The sequence below is a fragment of the Chelonia mydas genome, chromosome 1 (genome assembly GCF_015237465.2).
Source record: "Chelonia mydas isolate rCheMyd1 chromosome 1, rCheMyd1.pri.v2, whole genome shotgun sequence".
Taxonomy (NCBI): Eukaryota; Metazoa; Chordata; order Testudines; family Cheloniidae; genus Chelonia; species Chelonia mydas.
The window spans coordinates 139,576,408-139,596,183 of NC_057849.1; the positions used below are offsets into that span (position 1 = coordinate 139,576,408).

The window sequence follows — 19,776 nt, forward strand, 5'->3', positions numbered from 1 at the left end:
GCATAAGCTTTCGTGAGCTACAGCTCACTTCATTGGATGCATACTTGCATAATGACTTAGCCACTCCCAGTCTCTATTCAAGCCTAAGTTAATTGTATCCAATTTGCAAATTAATTCCAATTCAACAGTCTCTCGCTGGAGTCTGGATTTGAAGTTTTTCTGTTGTAATATCGCAACTTTCATGTCTGTAATCGCGTGACCAGAGAGATTGAAGTGTTCTCCGACTGGTTTATGAATGTTATAATTCTTGACATCTGATTTGTGTCCATTTATTCTTTTACATAGAGACTGTCCAGTTTGACCAATGTACATGGCAGAGGGGCATTGCTGGCACATGATGGCATATATCACATTGGTGGATGTGCAGGTGAACGAGCCTCTGATAGTGTGGCTGATGTTATTAGGCCCTGTGATGGTGTCCCCTGAATGATATGTGGGCACAGTTGGCAACGGGCTTTGTTGCCAGGATAGGTTCCTGGGTTAGTGGTTCTATTGTGTGGTATGTGGTTGCTGGTGAGTATTTGCTTCAGGTTGGGGGGCTGTCTGTAGGCAAGGACTGGCCTGTCTCCCAAGATTTGTGAGAGTGTTGGGTCATCTTTCAGGATAGGTTGTAGATCCTTAATAATGCGTTGGAGGGGTTTTAGTTGGGGGCTGAAGGTGACGGCTAGTGGCGTTCTGTTATTTTCTTTGTTAGGCCTGTCCTGTAATAGGAGACTTCTGGGAACTCTTCTGGCTCTACAGACAACAGGCTGTTTCTGTTGTTACAGAGTATTGCTTTGAGTCTCTCTCTGTGTGAATTGCTTTGAGAACAGACTCTGTCTTAGAATGTACTAATGCAATTAGCAGCTTGCAAGTTTCACACATAGAGGGACAGAAACAGTACCAAAAACCAAGAGACCTCTTAATTTGTAATACCCTGGAATTTAAACTATGGGGAATCAAACTCATTTGTGATTTTAATACAGAACTTCTTTAATATGATCCAACATACATTGTACTCTTATTTTACTTCAGTTTTCAGCATTTAGGATCTAATTTAGAAGTCTGCAGAATTTAAGTTTTTTGCTTTGCTAACTGGCTCTGTAAGATCATTGCAATAAATAAATACTTCCCTTTTTTAAGTCCAGATAAATGCCCCCAAACTGCCCCCTTTCCTTTGGGAAACATTAAAATAGAAATGGGAGAAAACTTGGAAGACTGCAACAAGCTCCATTCAGGCACAGCAGTCCGTCCACCTTTATGGACATTATTACACAATTGGTTCCTAAGTTCTAAACACCCCTTGGTTTTTTGGGAGGAGCAGGAGGGTTCCTGAAGACGTGCCCCAGTAATACAAACAGCAGCTGCTGGGCATCTCTAAATATGGCAGTAGAAGAGTAATGTAGCAGAACTCTGCTTTGGCCCCTCTACACCCTAACACACCCTCTATATCACAAATCAACACAGAACTCAGATCCAGCACATCTACACAGAAAGGGATTTCCCCTGCAGCTGGGGAATTCTCCTCTGGCCACTTGTAGAAAGAGTCCATCCTTTTGAGCCACTTGAGCCATTGAAAGGGGCTGGATTTCAGTAGAGAATCCAGCCCTAATACTTTGCAAAACAAAGTAGATGGAAAAAGAATCTCTACATGACTACGACTTTGTAATCAAGACCGATTTTTGACTTAAGCCCTTATGTTATTAAAAATAAATAAATATGAAAGAAACAAGCTATGACATTCTGAGGTGCAGTCCAGTCCTATGAGGGGCTGTATCATCACTTATCTTACAATCTTGGGTGCCTCACAATGTTTTGCTGCTGTAGCTCCCAAACTTGGCCCTTCACAAACAGCACTCAGGTCACACCCTGAGGGTCTGTGTATAGCTTAGCCTGCCAGCACACTCCAGTCACACCCTGGCTTCCAGCCACCTTGGTTACCACTTGCAGGGTGACCCCAACACAGCCCCAGTACCAATTTCCCCCCCAAAAATGTGTGTTGTGCACTGTCCAGCCCTCTCCAGGAGAGTCTAGATGTTAGAGGTCTGTCAATGTACAAGAGTTTGCTACTTTAACTGGAGTTACCAAAAAATTCAGTTTGAACAACCCTTGATTATTCTGATTAAAGAATAAAACAAAGAGAGATAGGTATTAAGTGAGTAAAAAGATAAGGCATTGAAGTCAGAAATGGTTACAAGAAAATAAAGATAAAATGCTTTCTAGTAACTAAAACTTAAACTAGACTTGGTTCAAGGTAAAATCCTTGCCACATGTTCCCAGCAACAGGGCTGACCAAATTCTCAGGTCAGAACCCCTCCCAAAGTCCAAAGGCTTTGTCTTCTCAGGTGAAAGAGAGAGAGAAAGAATGAATACCTGGCGTGGTTTTGCCCCTCCCTTTTATAGTACAGTCACCCTTTGAAATGCATTATCCTGAGAGTTACCCCTAAATAAAGTTCCTTCCCACTGTGAGACTGGAGACATGGAGTCTTGTGGTGAAAGAGGTTCCATGTTGTTGTTTGTTAAAGTGGAAATCAATCTGTTCCTACTCCTTTTACTGCCAAAGAATGGCTACTTGACCAGTGATTGCCAATCAACTTTGATGACACCCAAGTAGAAGTGTCAGCTTGTCCTTTGTCTTTGAGAAACAGGTTTACCCCCTCTCCAGATTTGTCTGGTAAACACTTTTCAGTCATAACTTCATCTTATCTTTATAATGTTACATATAATATTTCTACATGCATTTCACTATATGATTGACCAATGAGTTATTACTCTTCAAATGATACCTTACAAGGCATATTTTGTTGTGTGTAAGGTGTGCTTACAGGGGTGCATTCAATCATAAGTACTTTTCATATAAGGTTTTGCACTGCTCCCATTGAGATCAATAGCAGAATTCCCATTGACTTCAGTGGGGTATTATTCATCTCCAAGTTGGGGATTCCAGTTTGATTGCTTTTTCAGTTTTAACAGCAATCAATATGCTAATCTTAGTGGACATCTTGGTGATGCATAGCAGCGATGTGTTAAGTATCTTTTGGGGAGTGGCAGGTTTTTAAAAGCTTTTGTGTTTTTCCCCTTAAGTCTGTTTCATTGTTAATGAAACGGATTTCTGCTCAAAGGCAAAAAATCACAATTCAAACACTTAAACTGATTTTATTGTGAAGTTACAAGGCACTAAAATAGCCAATGGAAGTGATTAAAAATGGAATGCTTTACTGTATATGTCAGGGATATGTTGACCTTCTGTTCTGTAAATTATTCATAAAATCAGTATCAGTTGCCTTAGAGATAGGAGTATCAATTATACCAATTTATACGGATACAAAACAGTGCACTTATCCAAGTACTGTATAAAAAAAACTTACATTATTCATTTAGATAGAGCTATTTACTAATTGCATTTATGTAATCAATGCAACCGCTGTGTATTGTGTGGCCACGGAAGGTGCCACAGAATGACCCCTTGCCACAGAATTAATATAATATACAAAGAGGTTGTGAAGCATGGCATTAATGTACACCTTTGCTGGCATTCCCAGCAGAAATCAAGCATTAAGTATATAGACTGAACTACCCTTTCACTCAAAGATGTGGTTCCCCCAGAGCTTAGATGAGTCACGTTAGTGGGAACACGTGGAGAAGCTTGCATTGTATCTTTTCCACGTTATACCTATGCTGTGACTAAAGAGGACACATGGAGTAGCTGTCATTGTCCTGGAAAGATATGGATACAGACTCCAGAGGCCGTCCTCCATTTGGAAGTTGGATTGCTGGGAGGTGTAAACAGTTCAATGCTGTTACAGGAGAGCTCTCTCCATACCTATGTAGTCTCTGGCTGCTCTTCATATCAGCTCTTAAAAACCATGCACTGGTTATTGTATAAGGCTTATGTAATGTTCAAATGACAATAATTTAAATGGTGAATAAATGCTCTTCATGCCTCTATAAGGAAAGTATAATACATTTCTAGTCCTATCTGGCATCCTTCACAAGTGCTAAAGTCACAAAATATATAATTTAAAAATATTTAAAAGAAGGTCTAACATGAGTGACAATCCTTGGGAACTGCAAGTTAAGAAGCTGAATTTCCTCTTTCAACCATCAAGAGAAATTCTGAATTTCTTTTTTTTAAATATTGAGGTTCTCCCGCCGCATGGTAATGATGATTAGCACAGAAAAAAAATATACCTTTTCCATTATAGTCTATTTAATGAACAATTAACTCTGTCAAAACTATTTACCACAATAGCCTGAGTTTATAGTTTGAAGAATTTCAGTACAACTCTGTGACAGGTTATATAACACTTACCTAATTTGATTCTACCTCCTGTATTTGTCAGTGCAGTTTATTTATATTCATGCTCTGTTTTCCACCTCTTGACTCAAAGAATGCTGTACCTTCAGAACACAAAGCAACCACCAGTATGAATTAATAACTAACATGATGCAGGGCTTGCTCCCACAATGGTGTTAAGTGTTCTTTATGCAAGACATTTGTGTAACCAGTTCAACAAGCTCGGAGGAATAATTCCTTCAACATGATCAAAAGAGTCATCTGAAGTCAGTATGCAAATGAATTTAAATATCAGGAAGCAAAGAGAGATTGTTTAGAACAAGTACATTTTAAAAGAAGAAGGAAATTACTTGTGTGTGTATACTTGTAAATAAGTTCTCTAGCTACTTACATGGCCCCATCTCCAAAGGAGATAATGTAGTCAAAGTAAACTTCTGACAAAAAGCTGTAAATGTACTTTTGAATTGAGAGGAAAGAATCATCCATACTATATAATACATCGAACTGGGTAACAGGGTTTAAAGCCCAAGAACATTTCCACATTAAACATCTCTATCAACAATTAGAAGGGTTATAAGGAACCCAGACATTTGTTCTAGCAAGATAAGTGACAGTTCTAAGACATAGCCTTGCAATGGGGGACTGGAAAAGATTTATTTTTTTAAGCACATGACAACAGTAAAAAAGAAACATCTAGGGCCAAGTTCTGCCTTTGATTTCAGCCTTTTGAATCCCACTGAAGTCAATGAGTTTGCATAGGTGTAATTGACAGATATATTTGGCCTTTATTCAGTAACTCCCAATTTAGAGTCAGTCTAAAGAGGTTTCTAACATTGAAGCACATGCGAATTTATGACCCTTTTGGTTCCATTTTCACTTTAGTCCATAATATACCGGTAAACATAACATTGTGTTTAAAAATCAAGCGATCCTTCACCTATACATATGCGGTAATTGGCTAATGCACTCAAAGTGAATGAAATTCAGACTCTGGAGGGAGGTAGTTTGCTGGAGAAAACCATGGTATGGTTAGTCAAAGGACCAGAGAAGGTTGTGGTCTCCCTCTTGGCTCCTAGTGGATGCATGAGTGCCAACACGAGGGCCAAACAGCCTATAGCCTCTAAGTGTAAGTTGAAACACCTGGTATAGAGATTCTCTCTCCCCCACCCCCTTAAAAAATATTTTAAACTTCTGCATTTGGATACTTGGGATTCACAAGATAATACCCGTAAGTCTTGTCTGACTCCAACTGAAAGCAGTACCCTATATTTAAGGTTAATTTGACCATTCGTATCTTGATCTGTTCATAAATGGCACTGTGCCTTCTAGCAATTCAGTAAAATAACCTGGCTTTAGGGATAATATGACTTTGAAAGATTTTTTTTTTTAAATCTCAGCTAAAAATGAAATTGCAGCACAGATGCAGTGGTAAAAACAAAATCATCAAATGTAAATAGCACTCTGTGTTAATAGATGAATGTGAATCCTTATCAAGAGCTGTTTTGACAAACACTGAAGAATCACTTCTTTTCAGAATCCTACTGATTTTAAAACATAAAATGGATGCAGCTGTCTATTAAACAATCATTAATTTTCTAATGCTCAGCCTAATGCTATTGCACTCACTTAATATACTAATGTCTTTTGAATTAATCGTTTTTGAAGCTTGAATTTTTATAGTCCTGCATACTGACAGAGCAGAGGCAGTTTTGGCCAGAAACCAGGAAAGTCTGCTATCTTCCAAAATGTTTTTCCCAGTGCGAATCAATTTGCAGTAGATCCCGTCTGTCATGGGTATTGGAGAAACAGAAGTAAAGAAATGCCCTCCATCCTAGCACTTACCTGAGCTTGTAGATATTAAATACAAGTCAATGCAATTCTCATGTGAATAGCAAAAAAAGCCCAACATTTCTTATCTGTGAGTCAGATACCCAATGGAAGTTCTGACCCTGGAGTGAGGGAGTAAACTGAACTGCTGAACAAAATACTAAAGCTTAAGGGCCAGGTAATGTAACACAGCTGAAGAAGATTCAAATTCTGTTTTAGGCAACAAATCAAAATAGTTAGGGTTTGAATTTAGGACACTGAATGGGTCATATCATCTACCCCCTTAGTTGTGCTTTGATTAATTGCATTTTCTCTACCTATCCCTGATGGGAGTACAGCCTCACCTTGAGTATCTCCAGGAACTATGACCTGAAAATGTCTTTGGCAGCTGGATTCATCACCAGCAATACAGGGTTGAGCCCTCACTCAGTAACATGGAAAATCTAAATATCTCCCTGGGTGCCCTTAATGGGAAATACTTCCCCACTCACAGGCACTGGCGGTTTAAAAATGAGGCCTTATTAAAAGGAAAAAAGGCAACACAAATTTGGGACAGTCAGCAATAACAAATCAACAATAGATGCATCTGTTAAGCAAGACTCCTAGACTCCCCCAACCCCTGATCTCCTGGCAATAGTCTTAAACTCAGTTCTCTGCTTACGGTTGTGAGCATCAAACAAGGTAAGGTGTTCCTGCAATAGCACTTCCCTTCTCTGCTACCTCCCACTCACTGTTCATTGTCTGGCATCAGCAGAGTCCAGGGTCTGGGTGTGTCTGTTTACAGTCCCTAGGGGAAGTGCTGCCTGGTCTGCTCTAAGGACTCTACCACCAGCTGTAGCAATTACATCTTTGATTTCTCCAGTACTCATCAGCTATGCTACTGTCCTCCTGCCACTGACTGCCTCTGTGCTGTCTGTGACTCTGCCTCTCATCCTCAAAACTATCTCCGTATCTGCTCTTTGCAAAGGCTTTAGAGAAACATCAGAAGCATATAGGTCCCTGAACAGAGTCCTTATCACCAGAAAGGCGGCATGATGATGATACCATTGTTTCTCACCCTGTGGGTTTGTCCAGGCTATGTGCCAGATTACCGTTTGGTTAGGGTAACCTCTCACCTTAGGAACAGTTGGGGCACTTCTCTTGTCCTTTCGTTTCCCAACAGGGACGACAGCATTTTATTACCCTAAAATCAAAACTGTTGACGTTTTAGTCAAAATGCAGTTAAACTTTCACGTAACTGAAATGCAAATAAATCCTGGCTCATTCAGTCATTTCCCCTTGCTCACCAACAGATGCCAGCAAAGAACTTTCCCCTGCTAGGGAGCCTCTGTGCAACTGGAGTTTTCCAGCAGCTCTAGACTACTCTTTGTACTGTTCACCAATAGGTCTAAATAGTGAGCTCCCTGTGTTCTAGGACTTCAGGCCACAGGGCTTACATAAGTAGTATATTTTTTTCAAATGGTTATTGTACTTTTGTTTCCCGCTGCTGCAGCTTAAATTCACTTCTTCCTACTTTGTTTGCTCAACTGTTAATAACAAAACTGTGCACTCTCTGCAGAGGTCAGTTTGCAGTGGTGCTTATGAACTGAGCTGAACAAGTCAGATCATCAGGGGATGGCTGTGAAGCAACCTCTTCATGTTTCCTTTACAGGTTCTTTTGATTAAGTCCATGCTCTCACCCCAAGGACTTCCTACCTTTTTGGCCTCCAGCTCCCATCTCTGCCTCAAGCTCAGGACCCCATTGCTTTTGAGATCTTGATGTTCCATCCTGCCTTCTGCTGTATCCTGGCTCCTTGCTTGGGCCAAAGAACATCTTGTATGTCTCAGTATGGTAGCCTGGGAACCTTTAAGCATTCCTTAGCAACCATATACTATGAAGTGAAGCCCCAGAATCTTAGTGCATGGGTCCAAGCCTTAAAGGGAACTACCTGTCCCTCGTCTTAGCGAAGATCCAGCAGCAGCAAGAGAAAGGTGGTTGTTGGGTTTTTTTCCTCAGAAGTCTCTTAAGATTTACTTGGCAGTCAGCCAAAGGTTGTGGGAGGACCAGTCAATGTCTCCTTACTTCAAAGGATTCCAAGGAAAGAAGCACTAAAGAGGAAGTAGGCAGGTATGGTGAGCTCACTAGGTCCCCTCTGAAGATACCAACAATAAGTAGGGCTGATCTCAGTGGTTGGTGGGGATCAGCAGGATGGGTGTTGGTTCAGCGGGAGGAAGTTTTCTTTTCCCCAGATTAGCAAAATAAAGAGCTTCAAACTGAGACTTGTTTCAAGTGGGTTTGAATTTCACAATTAACATTTTGAGCAGGTCTAATACATGCAATCCAACAAAGCAGCTCCTTCTAGTATTACCTTCCTCATTCAAGTTCAGCATTCACATTCCCTGCCATGCTCATCTCTTTCTCTGAAGTACAGAGACTAGCCCAAATTTTCATTTTCTGTCTTTGTGAATTTATATTCCTTCCAATGTGAATCACTTTCCATCTCTCTTTGATGAATTTCATTTTTACTGATTTCAGCTAATTTATTAAGTTTGTACTGTATTTTAATACTATTCCATCAATGTATTTATCATCTAAACTTTGTCTCATGTACAAATCAGGATGGATGATCTGAACTCCCCCATTTTGAAAAGATATTGTCTATCACTGTATTCTGAGTGCTTCTGAACCATAACACCCACAACCTAAAATATATTTGCAAACATCAGTGCATGTTTCAGTAAATCTGGGCCAAGTTAAACTTTGTGTTTGTACAGATCTTAGCACAATGTTGCACCAGTCATGGATGGCTTCTAGGCACTATAATAACCATTATAAATTACTACTAATAAAATAGTAAACTCATTGTGAAAATTATGCCCTATTTTTCAATATCCTCTGCCTTTGTAGCTAGCAAAGAGCAGTTATCTCTGATGATGATATATGAAGGAATGGCAACCCTCAATTAGGGCTTGTCTGCACATGAAAATTAATCCAGAATCGGGTTGGCTGTTAATTTAAAGCAGATTAATTCCTTGTGCAGATTCCCTTATTCTGGAAAAAATTTTGTCCTATTCTGAATTAGTTTAATCCAGTGGTTCTCAACTGTGGTCCACCGCTTGTTCAGGGAAAGCCCCTGGCATGCCCGGTGGGTTTGTTTACCTGCTGCGTCCGCAGGTTCGACTGATCACAGCTCCCACTGGCCGCGGTTTGCTGCTCCAGGCCAATGGGGCTGCAGGAAGGGCAGCCAGCACATCCCTCAGCCCGCGCCACTTCCTGCAGCCCCCATTGGCCTGGAGCGGCAAACCGCGGCCCGTGGGAGCCGCGATTGGCCGAACCAGCGGATGCAGCAGGTAAACAAACTGACCCAGCCCGCCAGGGGCTTTCTCTGAACAAGCGGTGGACCACAGTTGAGAACCACTGGTTTAATCCAAGCGGATTAAACTAATTCAGAATAAGGCACTCTGAGTCCTGAATAAGAGTTTTTATACATGGAGTTAATCAGAAATAGTTAATCAGGATTAGCTATTCCAGAACTCCCCATAGAGACAAAGCCCTGTATTACTCCAAATTCTCAGTTAATGATGAGGGAGGAGACTTTTTTTTTTGGCATTCACTATGATATGCTGGAAGGTGTTAATGGCAATCATCAATCACAAACATGGTAGAAGTTGGTGGATATTTTAAGCATTCATCATTCAGTTTAAATGACGGAGCAACTAAATGCCCCTTTCATTAGTGATAGCCAAAACTATAGAATTTCACCGCCCAAGGCATGAACCAGCAGGGCCAGGCCTGAGTAAAAGCTAAGCCATGTGACTGAAGGCATTTCCCTGGAGACTGATTGCAAATGCAGAAGATGGGGCATTGATTTAATTGCAGCTGTGTGTGCCCATATATATATGTGAAAGGAACCAGAATGCAGAAACCAAGGGAGATTCTTTTGGGCAGAGTACTTGTTAAGGTGGCAGACTTGCATTTCTGAACAAGGAAACTGCCTCCTGTTGATTTCTACTATTTTCAGGGAAACTAGACTTTGTGTACATTCTTTTTAAATAAACAGAATTGCACTAAAGAAATAACTGACCTGTCTCATCAATTTTCTTTCTCACAGAAATAACCCAATATGGCGCCAAATATTTGCTAACCATTCAGGTTCAAAGGGGGCAACAACCAGATAAAACATAGTGGGTATTTTTTTCTTTTTCCCATCAAAGGCTTTTAAGAAGCTGATAGTGAGACCCAAACTTCACACATTTAGTATACATATTCTCAAGAAAGTCTCCAGGGATGTGTAAGCATGTGACTCACTGGCCAATGTATCCGCTGCTGGCTGGGTATTGCTAACATGACCAGAAAAAATTGGGACACCTTTTTGGGGGGCAGGGGGAGTAATAGTCACATTAATAAGTCAAAGACCATAATATTGGCACATCTGGTCACCCTAGGTATGGCAGAGTGGCTCACCTCTTCCTCTGGTGGCCCCTGCTGACGGTCACTCTGCCCTATCATAGTCTGCCTTTTCTTGTGACTTGGCCCTCAGGCAGGTCACTTTCAGTCCCGCCCCTTCTAGGAAAACCTGAATCCAACATGTTACTGAACTGGCAGTGTCACACTTGGCCAAACTTCAGGCTTTTGGGGCCTGCCAGTCCTTGGCTTCAGGGTTTTCATGCTCCCACCTTCCATGGACCAGTAGGGGAACTCAGGCTCAACCATCTACTCTGGGTTCGAGCCCAGGGATCCTGTCTGAACAGACATACAGTTCATAGTCCCTGGGCTGCTCGCTTCTGTAGCCTGCTGTAGGCCTATATCACAGTCTCTTCTCTGGCTGACTCTTCTGCAGGACCCCAACCATATGAATCGAGGAACCAAAAGCAACAAAAAGGTTTTACACCAGGCTTACCTGCTCCAGGGAATCCTTGACACATAGGAGGCTTAGTTAGGCTCTAGCCCCAGCTGATCCTGCCTTCCAGGCAGTTTCTAATTAGAGTCTGGTCCCACCCAGGCTTTCCTTCAGAGGGGTAGCTCGAGAGATCTACTGCTTCCCCAGTCAGCTAGCACTGAACTGGGCTTTTCCTCTTATCTCCTCCCTCCAGGCTTGACACCTACTGCAGGTATAGTGGGGTGAGGCTGATTGCACCCACAGGTTCTCCTTAACCCCTTTAGGCCAAGGGAGATGTTGGTACACACCATCATAATACTGTAGATTCATAAGTCAATGCAATTAAAATATTGGAATGAATTAAAAATAAAGATGTGCCCAGCCCACATAACTTCATTCCGATTCCCCAAGAAGTCACTGGAGAAATGCTGAATTATTTCTGACAACAGCACCAAATATCTAGGGGAATTAAGTAGATTGTAGGATAGGGAAATCTGTGCATTGCAATGATTCTAAAACTTTCTAAATTAGGAGTCCCAAACCAGCTAGAGTTTCTTGTCATGATTGCAACACCACAATCATTTGTGGTCATTTACCTTAATCCACGGGGCTAATGGCAAAAAAATGTACCTGGCTTTGTTTAGATGGGGGATGTTGAATGAGGTTGACTCTGCTCTGGAAGGGGATCTGATTTTTGCTGCTGCTAGGGTGCACACGTTGGGGTAGTTGGTGACTTCAAAAAAGTCATTTCGAATCAAAAATACTAAATCTTTTCATTTAAAATATGTTGAAATGAAATGTTTTGATTTTTGTTTTTAGAAACAATTTGGAGAATTCAGCAGGAATCTGTGGAATGTCTCAGTAGACCCAAATCAGCATTTTTTGGTGAAAAAAGTTGTTAAAATATTTTTGCCCAGCTCTAATGTTGAGGACCACAGTGTCCAGGCAGCTCCCACCTTTAGGATTGCTTTGCTAGAATATAGCACAGAAGTGGTAAGACAAGGAGGGAGTTATGGAGGAATGACAAACTGCAGCAGAAATAGGTTGTGGTGGCAGCAGAAGGAGGAGGGACTACAGCTTTTTCTTCCCTCTTCCCCTCAGCTTGCTTCTCTGGGTTTTACAAACCGCCATCTTCTGGAGATTTTGCTGCATGCCCACACCTCACTTGAAAACCTACTTGTGACTCTCTTGACTAGCAGTTTGAGATATTGGGATCCTATGCTGGGATGGTTATACTATACACTGACCATTTCACGTTGGTTAGTTTTGATATTTTTATTCCTTAAAATTAACTAACTAGATATTAATTCCAGAAGGAGATTTTCTTTGGAAATTCTCTTCATAGGGTGGGGGCAAGTTTTATAGACTAAGCTCTTGCTATTTATAAAGTACTTTGAAATACTTCTGGATGATAGATGTAAGTTTGTCTTCTGTCAACGTACTTTATAAATAGCAAGAGCTTAGTCTATAAAACTTCCACAGTTGTGCCCCCACCCTATGAAGAGAATTTCCAAAGAAAATCTCCTTCTGGAATAGACATGTATATTTTTAATCAAATATTTTCAGTATGAAAATCTGGTATTTCCATATGCACCAAGCAACAGGATGAGTGAATTACTAATGTAAATATAGTTGGTATATATAGGTAGATAGAATGAGGGATAATAAAAGGGGGGCAGAGGGAGCAGACAGAGTAAAGAGATGAACACTTTAAAATCCCTCTCATCTAGATATGCTAGATGTATCGAGCCTGATCCAAAGTTCACTGAAATCAGTGGGAGTCTTTCTGCTGACTTCAGTGGGCTTTGAATCAGACCCTCAGTCATTGGCTGCAGAGAAATGAACAAATATATCCTTCCATCTTCCTCTTTCACTAGCTTCCTGTCTCTCTCTACATCTCCATTCTCCCCTTCAAGGCACTCCTTAACTCTGCTGCTGCCTACATATCCACCCTCATCTCTTCTTATCCTTCAGCCCATCTACAGTCTGTCATCTCCACTTGCCTTCATCTTTCCCCTCATTTATAGTCCAGGGCTTTCCTCACACCAACCTCAATCAACAGCTCCAAATCCATGCTCAAAACTCACCACATTTTGCTTGCTTTATACCACTAATATCCAGAGACTCTTATTTGCCACTCTCAAGCCTGTTTTTTTCCTTCTCCTCCCATTCCGTTATCCCATTTAAACTACAAGGGTGGGGAGGTAGAATGATCTTGTATAGTTGTACTGCCTGTCTACATTAAACTGTAAGCGCTAGGCTAGGAGACCGTGGGGCAGATCTGTCCTGATTTTCTTACAAAGCAGGAGGCACATCAAGATGTGATGTGTAAGGCGGTATAAGTTAGATCCCTTAGATCCTAGTTACCAATTCTACATAGGTGTAGCTCCAGGGAGGGGGGTAGGAGTGGTCCAAAGAAGGTGTATGTTAAAGTAGAAAATAGCCTACTGCAATTTAAACCTTACATGCTCCCATTAGTTACCTCTCTTTCTGGTCCTTTTTTCTGGCTCCTTGATATGTAAGAATGACACCAATTTAGGACTCAACTACATGAAAGGTTGCACCAGTTTAATTTAAGGTGTGACTTTTTAAGTGGTTTAGGTAAACCAGTGCAAAAGACTGTGTGGAAATTCTTATTTGGGTTTAATCCAGACTTATTTGGGCTGAATTTAAATTGAGTAGGAACAGGTTTTAAGATGAAATTAATAAGCCCCTCTTAAACTAAAATCAGTGTGTTCACACAGGCTTTTGTACCTGTGTAACTAAACCAACTTAAACTGGTATAGCTTACATCTTCTGTCATTCCTCCCCCTAAACATGTACTTCACACCATTTTAGACTCCTTTAAACTCACTTACTTGACTTCACATAAGGTCGCACCCACTTGTATGTCACCTCTAAATCTGAACCCAAGTCCTTGTCTACATACACAGATGCACCAGTTTAGTTTAAGGCTCCCTCTGGAGTTACCCTCTGAATATGGCCCTATTTCTGTAAAGCAATAGTCACTCGTATTTTACTGTGTATCTATATATGTTTGTCATTGTCATGCAATAAGAGGAAAGTCATATGCTTGGGTTACTATACCTTCTTTGCCCCAAGGAAACAAAAGTAATAAAGGAGACCAATAATAATACTAGTACTTCTTTTCATTCAAAGGTCTCAAAGTACTTTACAAAGGAAAGTTAGTATCATTAAAATAAGAATCATAATAAACTGGGTTTTAAGGTTTTTCTGGGAAGATACACAGAAATATAAATGGCCTGAACAGAGAAGAGGAATGATATGATCAGTCACTTGTTCAATGCAATTAGATAAATTCACAAAGGAGAGATTGATTAAAGGTTCCCGTGTATTAATCACTAGAATGGCTGAAGGTCATTACTTGTCTATTCCTGCAAAAGAACAAAGAGTTCTTATTGAAGTAAAATAAAGACAAGCCCCAAGATGCATCATGCAGAGGAGCTTCAATCAGCAAAGTGCCCTCAATCCTAGTAAATAGAAATTGGTTGTGGTTTCCAAGAGAATGTAACACAACAGTATACAGCTAAGTTTACATTGTCTGGGTTAAAATATTGTGTATGAGAGCAAAAATTTATGATGCAAAATGAGGTAGGGCTCCTGTGGAAAAAAAAGTGATTGTGTAATTAAAGACTGTATCATAATGAATATGCATAATGCTCAGGCAACCTCAGTGCTGGCATTTCCTAATTTTTAAGTGCTCAACTTGGCAACCTTAATGTTCTTGTAACATAGTTTTTACTTTTAATAGAACAAATAGTATGTGAGCATGTCACTGAAGACTGTATCACCATGCAAGGGACTCTACTGAATTATAGTGTTATGGGAAACCTTAATTCTGGAATTTCTTAAATTCTGGGTGAATTGATAGCAACCTTAATGGTCTTTTAATGTAGGTTGTTCTTTTATAAGCAAGCTGAAAAAAAAATCTATCATGTGGAGCCATAGTGACCCCTGCATAGCACAGTGTGAACCCAGGACCCGTAGAGCCACCACACAGGCAACTACCACGACTGTTACAGCTAGAAGATCACCTGTTAACAGTAATAGTTTGTTATGTGAGAACAAACCACAGGAAGGGGAGACAGCACAGGCTATGCCAGTGGTTTACATAACTATCTGACAGTCAGCTAAGGAATGTTAGAACTCCTGGGTTCTACTCCCCTGTCTCTGGAAAGGAGAGGTTCGAATGGTTACAAACAACACAGCCAAACACACATCCGGCACATTCATTCTAAAAAGCAATATGCCTAAAAAGATGAGAGTCGAGCCAGCCATATTCCCAGCTCTGCCAGAAGTAACTATATGCAATCTCTTGGGTACCCCAGCTGTGAAATAGGAGTCGTGGTACTTACCTGCCTCCTAAAGTAGCAGTGTGGAGCCTTGCTCAGTAATAAGGGCTGAACGTGCACAGAATTATTAATACCAATCACTGGAAGGTCACTTGAGGGATAGCCTAGCACATCTTCCCCTAGGCTACAGATGGGTGGCTACTGCTACTGTGCTCGTGTCTCATCTGTAGCTCCAGCTACAGTGTAGGAGGCTGAGTAGAGAAAATGACATTGATATGCAGGAATTTTGTACGCCTGGAGCATGCTCAGTGTGGATGGAATATTCAGAGATTGGAGCAGCAGGTCTTAAAAATTCTACAGAGCATATGCAAATTTTCAGAGGCTTACAATTTGACCGAATTGGAAGTATTGTAATAAATCTGCTGGCTCATTACTGGGCACTGTGTTGACCCCCAGTGAAATATTCAGCTAGAGAAGAGGGCAGGGGACTCCATAATACTTCCAGAAAATGAAAATGAATTACTGCTAGAGATCAGAGGGGACCTGGTTTCGGAAGCAGCCTATGAGGAGGAGCAGCAGTTGGGAGGCTGCAGCCTGGAAGCTGCCTATGGAGGGAAGGACACGTAGTTTAGAAGCTGTGACCACATGGCTGGGAAATAGCCTGTTGCTGGCAAGGGTGCCAGTGGTAACCAGAAAAAATGGATATTGGGAGCAACCTGCAAACTGGAGAGCATTTGGATGAGTTTGAACAAGATTGACAAAAGACAAGACTTGCTGTGGGATTTTCGGATCAGTGGATGAGTGCTTATGGGAAAGAGGTGGCCTGGAGTGAGAATCCAGGGCACTAGATGTGAGGAGCCCCATGTTCATACTCCTATACTGGATAGCCCTTAAGGGTTGAGATAGGAACTGTGGGTTTATTTTTTTGTTTGCAACTTTAAACCATTGAGCCTCGGGTAATGTCACTGTTTATCGGTGGCAGCCCTAGGAAAGCAATCTGTTGTTCTTCATTAGAGTCTGTAAGTGTTTATGGAAATCCACCAAAGACTAGAGCCTGAAGTGCCTAGTGCTTGAAGCACATACTGCACTTGCATCCAAGCATGTGATACATGAAGGGATTGGGGTACCACAGCACTCAAAGCAACTCCTTGCAGTGGAGCTGCTTCAGGTATTTTCATAAGAGCAGTAAAAGTTCTCCCTTACCACAGGATTATCCCCCCGCCAAATTTCAACAGCTTTGCTCCACAGCTTGGAGAAGCATGAGCACTTAAAAAAAAAAGTTGGAAAAATGTATTAAATTACCAATTTCTTCCCAACTTTGTTCTTGCAAATGCCCTCCACGGTCAGAATGCTGATATCATGAGGGTATTTATACTGATGCCAACCTCCTGGTCAGTTGTCCTGGTAGCTGAAATGTCCCAGAGTTTCTCTGCCACTGAAGTGAAAATGAGCAATGAAACTTTGCAAAAGGGCCAGTCTGGTATCCTGTCAATCTGGCTGGTATGTAAACTGCAAGGAGGCCACATCCCTTTGGGATTTGCTATGATGATGATGATTATTGTTGCTGGAGATTTTTGCTGACATTCCAAAAATTCAGCCTGAGGTAGAAAGCAACCATGGAAATTTTCAACCAAATATTTTGGCAAATTTATAAGCGACTGAAAATAGGAGAAATGGTAAATATTAGGGAACCTTCGCTAGAGGCACTTGCTACTGGGTCCTACTGTAATACTCCATAAATGCTGCACAAAAGTGCTATTTCAGCCAATATGCACTGTGTTTTATTCTTCTAGTAGTAAAACCCAAGCCAAACTTTTTTCTGTGTATGACTCTAACTGAAAGCAAGATAGCTGAGAGAGTGAATTCTAAGCAGTGCTAGTAATGGCTTCTACTCACTTTTCTGTAAAAACACAGACATTTTCTCTGTTTTTAATAGGCATGTTTTCCTGCTGTTTTCAATTGCAAAAAGCTCCTTGCAGAAATTGAAAAATATTTTCCATATAATCATTTGGCAAGCCCCAAATAAGCCAAATATAAGAAAATATGCTAAATAACATTACTGAAATGTAATTGTGCTGCTGAGACACAGATATAAAGCAGGAGTGAAACACAGAATAACTTTGAATTCCCTTTTGTATCTTGGCTGTAATCTCACTCCTGGTGCAATTAGTTTCTGTAGCTCACGAAAGCTTATGCTCAAATAAATTTGTTAGTCTCTAAGGTGCCACAAGTCCTCCTTTTCTTTTTTAGAGTTTCAGTAAGATCATTTTCACAATCATTGGCAAATGCAAGAGATAGGGATGGGTTTAGAGTTTTAAAAAAATTTATAGTGAATTTATTCAATGAATGTAGCCTTTTTTTCTATTTGCAAATTAGAAAAGTAGTTTTATAGATAGTGGATTTTCTTGAGTTTATTCATTATTTGAAAATACTCACAAAATAATTTCTATGAATGAGTGATTAAGTTGCAAATATCCCATATTTGAAATTCGCCCTGTGTAGTTAAGTTTTGATCAGATGCATAGTTCATAAGATATGCAGCTGTTCCACTATTACCAGCCACAAATATTCAAAAAATCATGAATCAGGCACAAAAAAAAAATCATGAGATTCTAAAACTAATAAACTTTGGGTCCTTTTTAATTGCCCTCTATGGCCGAGCCTTTACAGTTCATGTTTACAAGGTTTTCTCAGCAACCATGAAGGCTAAGCACTTCATTTTAGAAAAAGTAATGAAAGCCCAGATTCTCATTAAATCACATGAGATCATCTCAAGAAAAATATGTTTTTGCAGAACCTGTGTTTTCCATCAGAAAATCGTTCCACCAGAAAATTCCTGATCAGCTTCTATTACAACTAGGAATATTTAATTAAAAACAAAACCATAAATAGTTTAAAGACAGTATTCCCCTGATAAAACTTTTATTAAACCGTAGGTCTGACCACTCCTCTGCCTTTGCCTTCCCTCCTCTGCATCTTGTTTGGGGGATTATCACATACACAACTCCTACTCTCCCATCTGTGCCCCAACTGCATGCCAGGGAGCCTAGACACAGACGGAGCTGAGAAAGACTTTATTCTCCCTACCTTCCTGGAGCAGTGTATGCTGGCCAGTCAAAATCTACCCCTAACTATTCCACATTTACTGTGATAGATTTCTAAGAGGCCTCTCCTGGATGAATGGTAGCTTACATCTTCATCTAAAACAAAAGAATGTCACACAACTCCCCAAGTTTCAGTGCTGGACAATTCTGTTTGCTATTTACAGTACATATATTATATGATATGGGTGAAGTTTTCATAGGTGACAGTAGACGGCTGTATGAGGGCATTAGAAAGGCCACTGGGCCAATAAAGAACAAGACAGCTCCACTGAAAGATCTGAATTGCAATATGATAACTGATAAAGGGAAGCAACAGTAGATGTGGATTGAGCACTATGGAATGATATACTCAAAGGAATCAGTAGTCGACCAACGTGTGTTAGAAGAATTGCCTGGGTTTGAAGTTATGACTTTGCTGGATGCCAAATGTACACGAGACGAACTTGAACCTTGCTGCAAAGATTGTATGAGGTATTACTACTCTGTTGGAAGGAAGAAACTGTTCTGCAAGATTTTAAGGATGCTCATTTCATCCAACTCTATATAAACAAAGGAGACACAGATGTATATCTCTTCTTAACATAGTGAGAGAAATCTTAAACTGTATTCTTTTACCTAGACTTCAAACCTTAGCTGAGAGAATGTATCCAGTGTGGCTTCTGCTTCGGAAGCTCCACCATAGACATGGTCTTCTCTGGACAGCTTCAGGAAAAGTACAGAGAAAAGCGTATCCCACTATAAGTGGCTTTTATAGATTTAACAAAAGCCTTTGACTTACTAGTAGTGACTTAGGCACTTAGGGCTAAGTGGGATAGATTGGAATAGATGGGAGTTAGAAGCCAAACCTGTTTAGGCATTTTTGAAAATCCCACGTGGTGCCCATCTGCATCTTGAGTTGCCTAAATACCTTTGTAAACCTGGCCATTTGAAGCCTAAATCTCAATGAATGTTAATAGGGCTTCTAAGTCACTTAGATGCATTTGAATATGGTCCCCCATATCTATAATTATTCAGTTAAAGGAAATAGATTACAAAATAATTTTTTGGCATTTTACCCTCCTGGATGAAAATAATCAGCAGTCAGACTAGCAAAAAATAAAAATTAAATGAAATGAAATATAGAAGTTATAAATATAAACCAGGGAAGAATATTCTGTTAAATACTAGACCATGAGCAATAATAGTTACTTGTTTTAGGATTTTATTTCCATTTCAGTTTCTATCAGTTAATTTAAAAGAAGCTTACTCTTGTTCTATAAATGTCTTTAAACAATAATCGTTACCATGGCTATCATGAAGGAATTCTAAATGTAAGAAATATACAAAATACATTTTCTGCGGGGAAATTTGAATTTTTAGATTCAGGGCTGCTCCATTAGTGAAGCAGTGGATGAACT

General features: G+C 40.4%; 1 long non-coding RNA gene across 2 annotated transcripts in view; it reads right to left on the reverse strand.

Moving 5' to 3' along the window:
* LOC122464033 overlaps window positions 1-19,776 on the reverse strand; it is a 152,093-nt gene that overhangs the window by 66,100 nt on the left and 66,217 nt on the right. The window contains exon 3 of one of the 2 annotated variants that reach the window (XR_006287873.1): window positions 11,148-11,188. The exons of the other annotated variant lie outside the window; for it this stretch is intronic. This is a non-coding gene — a long non-coding RNA (uncharacterized LOC122464033). Of the gene's footprint in view, window positions 1-11,147; window positions 11,189-19,776 lie in introns of those variants that run through there. 2 annotated transcript variants of the gene reach the window in all.